Source organism: Carassius gibelio, chromosome A8 (genome assembly GCF_023724105.1).
Source record: "Carassius gibelio isolate Cgi1373 ecotype wild population from Czech Republic chromosome A8, carGib1.2-hapl.c, whole genome shotgun sequence".
Classification (NCBI taxonomy): domain Eukaryota; kingdom Metazoa; phylum Chordata; class Actinopteri; order Cypriniformes; family Cyprinidae; genus Carassius; species Carassius gibelio.
The window spans coordinates 28297695-28303799 of record NC_068378.1 but is presented as its reverse complement, the minus strand read 5'-3'; positions in this window follow the sequence as shown (position 1 = coordinate 28303799).

Sequence of the window (6105 nt, the reverse complement as noted above, 5' to 3'; positions counted from 1 at the left end):
TTCACAAATAATAATACCACATCTAAATGAAAATACACCATTACAAATGTAACTTCTGTAATCAAAATACGCGAATCATTTGAGTCAGTTCGGGAGTTCGATACAGGATCACGAATCATTTGAGTCATTTCGGGAGTTTAAAGTTGGTTCAGTTTGGGGATCACAAATCATTGGAATCAGTTCGGGAGTTCGTAGCGGGTTAGCGAATCATTTGAGTCAGTTCGAGAGTTCGTAGCGGGTTTGCGAATCATTTGAATCAGTTTGGGAGTTTAAAGCAGGTTCGCGAATCATTTGAGTCAGTTTGGGAATCGCAAATCATTTGAATCAGTTCGGGAGTTCGGAGCGGGTTCGCGAATCATTTGAGTCAGTTCGGGAGTTCGTTGCGGGTTCGCGAATCATTTGAGTCAGTTCGAGAGTTCGATACGGGATCACGAATCATTTGAGTCGGTTCGGGAGTTCGGAGCGGGATCGCGAATCATTTGAGTCAGTTTTGGAGTATGATACGGGATCATGAATCATTTGAGTCAGTTTGGGGATCGCAAATTATTTGAATCAGTTCGGGAGGTTCGAATCATCTGAGTCAGTTCGGGAGTTCATAGCGGGTTCGCGAATCATTTGAGTCAGTTCGGGAGTTTGTAGCGGATTCGCGAATCATTTGAATCAGTTTGGCAGTTCGTAGCGGGTTCGCGAATTATTTGAGTCAGTTTGGGGATCGCGAATCATTTGATTCAGTTCGGGAGTTCGGGGCGGAGCGGGATCGCGAATCATTTGAGTCAGTTTTAGAGTATGATACGGGATCACGAATCATTTGAGTCAGTTTGGGGATCACAAATCATTTGAATTAGTTCGGGAGTTCGAGTCATCTGAGTCAGTTTGGGAGTTCGTAGCGGGTTCGCGAATCATTTGAATCAGTTTGGGAGTTCGTAGCGGGTTCGCGAATCATTTGAGTCAGTTCGGGAGTTCAAACAGAGGGGTTACCAGGATGTCATGTTTGGGGGGGGCAACATAAACAACTGAAAAAATTGGCGCAAAATTAAGCTATAGGCCTACTACACTATACACATCTGTTTTAGTGCATATCTTTTTTTAAGTCAGGAACCCAGAGACCACGTCAAAATAATAATAGCAAATAAATTAATAGATATGACCATGGAAAATATGTATTTATTTAAAGTTTATTTAACAGGGACCATAGAAGCAAACATAGTTACAATACAAAGCCTGTAACTGATGTGCAGCATATAGAGTTTATAGCTAGTGCTAATTTTCAACTCCTGTCCCTGGTTGGGCATTTCTAAGAACATTATAAAACAAATACATACATAAAAACAAGAAATACTAAAAAACTATGTATATATAGATATACAGATATATACACATACCAGGGGCGTCGCTAGGCCCTTTTTAAAAAATTATTTGATTAATTAATTAGTGATCGCTTCAGTCCCCTTTAAAAACTCATTTGAGACGGTGGCAAGCTGCATCAAGTTCCGGCTCCTCCCCTTATCTGAGTCTGCATGGATTCAGCGCGTTTTTCAATCCACAGGGGCGCCGAGCAGAACGAACATCAGAGAGTACAAGGTGTGTGTGTGTGTGTGTGTGTGTGTGTGCGCGTGTGGTGTGTGTGTTCTCGCATCCAATACCAGTACGTCTTCGCTGCTTTCACTTTCAGCCTTTATCACAGTGTGACAGATGTTTTTTCTTCCAACAAAAATGAAGCGATTAACACCCATGAAAACATACTTTAGAAAACGATCATGATTTATTTTAATTTACTTTTTGAAATTGAAAACATATTATTGTGTATTTCGGCATTACATTATGCAGCCATGCAAAATAAATTATTAACGACACACATCATTGTCTGAAAGTATTAAATGGCACAGAGAGAGAAACATCGTGGAGTTATTTTGTTTTCTATTATTAAACATAATTTTGTATTAAGTAATAATTAATCATTAGTGTATCATGATACATATATTAGAGTAAGAGTAAAGGGATCTGTGATTTTTTTTTTTTTTTTTTTTTAAGTAATTGATTTATAGAAGTGGCAAATTGATAATGATGTTATTTTTAATAAATATAAATAAATATAGAACAGATTAAACATATTGCCAATAGACAATTACATTAATACATGTTTTGTCTATATTCTTAATGAATATTAGCTGGTTAGTTAAATGATTTGAAATGAAATAAATGTTCAGGGGCTGACTTGATGTATAACCAACCGTATTGTTGATTATAAAGGCTAAAAAGCTAAAAATTAATAATAATAATAATAATAATAATAAAATATAATAATTTATATTTCATTGTAGATGGATATACAACATTTTTTTTGTTGTGCGGGAGTAGGTCTGCAAATGAGCAACAGTCAGGTGAGAATAGAACAGACAGCCTCACACACACACACACACACAATACCACTGTGTTCCAAGATTCATTGCAGTCATTGAACCCTTATGTTGTTTTAATTTTCTGCCAATTTCCACGTACATTTCATAAGAAAAAGCAGTGGTATCATCAAAGGATAAACATGAATGTCCTAATACTGAATCAGGAAGTCTTTATTGTAAAAAAAATTAAAAAAAAAAAAAAATCTACATTCCCAATTCAAACTTTTCCAGTGACTGGTTTATTAGTTTTTTTTACAGTGTTATATATGGCTCAGTCAGTACTCCTACTCCCATATATGAAATACAGGGAATACAATGGAATAGTGGATTGCAATAAGGTTAGTAGTATACAACCCTACCCTAATAGTAAAATAATATTTTTTAATCATACCCTTATTGGGGGCTGAGCCCCCCTAAAATCAAAATCTTAGATTCGCCCCTGACACATACACATACATACATACATACATACATACATAATCATACACAATTATAACAACAATTAAAAATGTATACAATTTTGATTTGTCTTTAGCCACAGCTTAATCCTGGAAGAACTTTTTGAAGTCAGATATGTCCTTAATATCAGATGGTAATGCATTCCATAGCCTACAGCTCTTAACAGAAAAGGCAGTCTGTGCAAAGCTTGTCCTACAGTATGGTATTGTAGAGTTATGATTTGAACTAGTTCTAGTAACTCTTTGGGTGTTCTGTATTTCAATAAATTTACTAAGAGGCTCAGGTGCTAAATTATTAATAAACTTGAAGATTAATTTTAGGAAACATAAATTACTAAAGCTTTCAAAGCTTAATATTTTATATTTCTCCAGTATGTAACAGTGATGATAGCGGATTGGCTTTTTATCCATAATTTTTATTGCTCGATTGTAAAGTGAACCAATGTGTTTTGTTGCAGATGGAGCTGCTTGCCCCCAAACTGTCATGCAGTATGAAATATGTGAAAACACCATAGCATGCATGTACAGTAAGGCTGCCTGATTTGGTATATAGTGTCTGATTAATTTAAAACAGTTGAGATTTCTTTGTATTGTTTTAGAGATTTTCTTGATATGTTTAGTAAAATTAAGTTGAGGATCTATAACCAATCCAAGGTATGTGAATTCTGTTACAGATTTAATTTTTTCATTTTGCAAGTTAATTTTAAATCTTTTATTTAGATCAAGTTTCTTAATAGAAAAACACATAGAGACTGTCTTTGTAAAATTTAGCACCAACTGATTTTGATTGAGCCACTGTCCGACATCAGCCATACATGCAGAGAGAACATCAGCAGCCAATTCTGGTGACTTAGCGGGTGCATAAAGAACTGCATCATCTGCATAGAGCTGGGAGCTGGCGCCTGAACGGTGTAATGGTAGGTCATTAATAAAAAGACTGAACAACAAAGGACCAAGTACGGAGCCCTGTGGTATGCCCATTTTGATGTTCAAGAGTGAAGATTCTTCCTGGTTAACTTTAACACACTGTACTCTAGCCTGAAGATAAGATGCAAACCACTGTACTGCCTTAGTAGAAAAATTTAAATATGACATTTCAGTTAAAAGTATACTACGGTTGATTGTATCAAATACCTTTTTAAGGTCAAGGAAAACAGCTCCCACCACATCACCCCTATACAGTGATTTCTTCACATTTTCAATAAAACAGCAGTTTGCAGTTTCAGTGGAATAACCTGATCTGGCCTAATGGTTAGAGCGTCGGACTCCCAATTGAAGGGTTGTGAGTTTGAGTCTCGGGCCAGACGGAATTGTGGGTGGGGGTAGTGCATGAACAGCTCTCTCTCCACCTTCAATACCACGACTTAGGTGCCCTTGAGCAAGGCATCGAACCCCCAACTGCTCCCTGGGCGCTGCAGCATAAATGGCTGCCCACTGCTCTGGGTGTGTGCTCACAGTGTGTGTGTGTGTTCACTGCTCTGTGTGTGTGCATTTCGGATGGGTTAAATGCAGAGCACAAATTCTGAGTATGGGTCACCATACTTGGCTGAATGTCACTTCACTACAAATATTAATTTAATTCATTAGCCATAACGGTGTAATTATTTATTTATGTTCTTTCCATTTATTGATCCCCTGTTTATTTGGTTTATTAGTCAGATTGTTTAAGTGTCTCTAAATGGAATTATTATTGCCTTTAGCATTACCTATAAATTCAGTATAATATGAAACTTTTAACACCACTTTTTCTAACAACACTTTATTTCTTATGCTGTGTTCACACCAAACGCTAGTTTGCTGCTTGACCATTTTGAGATCATTCGCTTCATTCGCGCGAGTAATTCGCTTCATTCGCGCCTGAAATTAACTTCACAACAGACGTGAATTTGCGGCATGGGGGGGGGGGCTTGTGCCAGCTGAGTTCACGCAGCATTTTCAACCGCCATTTTTATTCGGATAATTTTCAAAATACTACTGTTATTGTGTCATGAAATGTAGTTTTAAAAGTATTTCAGGCGAGAATGTAGTTGTTTTAAACTCAAATATGCGTTTTATTTATAATGACAGCGTCTATTTAAAAAAATAGTGTTTTGCCGATCTTGGAGATGAGCTCCATGCGATTAGTGATGGCCGATTCATGAACGAATAGTTCAATTTAACCGGTTCTTCTTAGTGAACCGGTTGAACCAGTTCACCAAGTGTTTCCTTTTCTGATTTTTAATTGGAAACGGATTTGGAATGGACAGAAGATACCCTGATTGATTATGATAGAATCAAATGTTTTGCAAATCCGCTCGAAAGACCAGATCTCAAATGATTCGCGAAACGCGCTTCGAAGTCCCGATCTGAATCAAATGTTTTGCCGACTCGCTCCGAAGCCCCGATCAAATTATTCGCGAAATGCGCTTCGGAGTCCCGATCTGAATCAAATGTTTTGCCGACTCGCTCCGAAGCCCCGATCAAATGATTCGCGAAATGCGCTTCGGAGTCCCGATCTGAATCAAATGTTTTGCCGACTTGCTCCGAAGCCCCGATCAAATTATTCGCGAAATGCGCTTCGGAGTCCCGATCTGAATCAAATGTTTTGCCGACTCGCTCCGAAGCCCCGATCAAATGATTCGCGAAATGCGCTTCGGAGTCCCGATCTGAATCAAATGTTTTGCCGACTCGCTCCGAAGCCCCGATCAAATGATTCGCGAAATGCGCTTCGGAGTCCCGATCTGAATCAAATGTTTTGCCGACTCGCTTCGAAGCCCCGATCAAATGATTCGCGAAATGCGCTTCGGAGTCCCGATCTGAATCAAATGTTTTGCCGACTCGCTCCGAAGCCCCGATCAAATGATTCGCGAAATGCGCTTCGGAGTCCCGATCTGAATCAAATGTTTTGCCGACTCGCTCCGAAGCCCCGATCAAATGATTCGCGAAATGCGCTTCGGAGTCCCGATCTGAATCAAATGTTTTGCCGACTCGCTTCGAAGCCCCGATCAAATGATTCGCTAAATGCGCTTCGGAGTCCCGATCTGAATCAAATGTTTTGCCGACTCGCTCCGAAGCACCGATCAAATTATTCGCGAAATACGCTTCGGAGTCCGGATCTGAATCAAATGTTTTGCGAACTCCGAAGGCCCGATCATAAGATTCGCGAAACGATCTTCGGAGTCGCGATATGAATCAAATGTTTTGCGAACTCGCTCCAAATCCCAGATCTCAAGTTATTTTCCAGTGAAAGCGCTACAGCGTTCATTCGC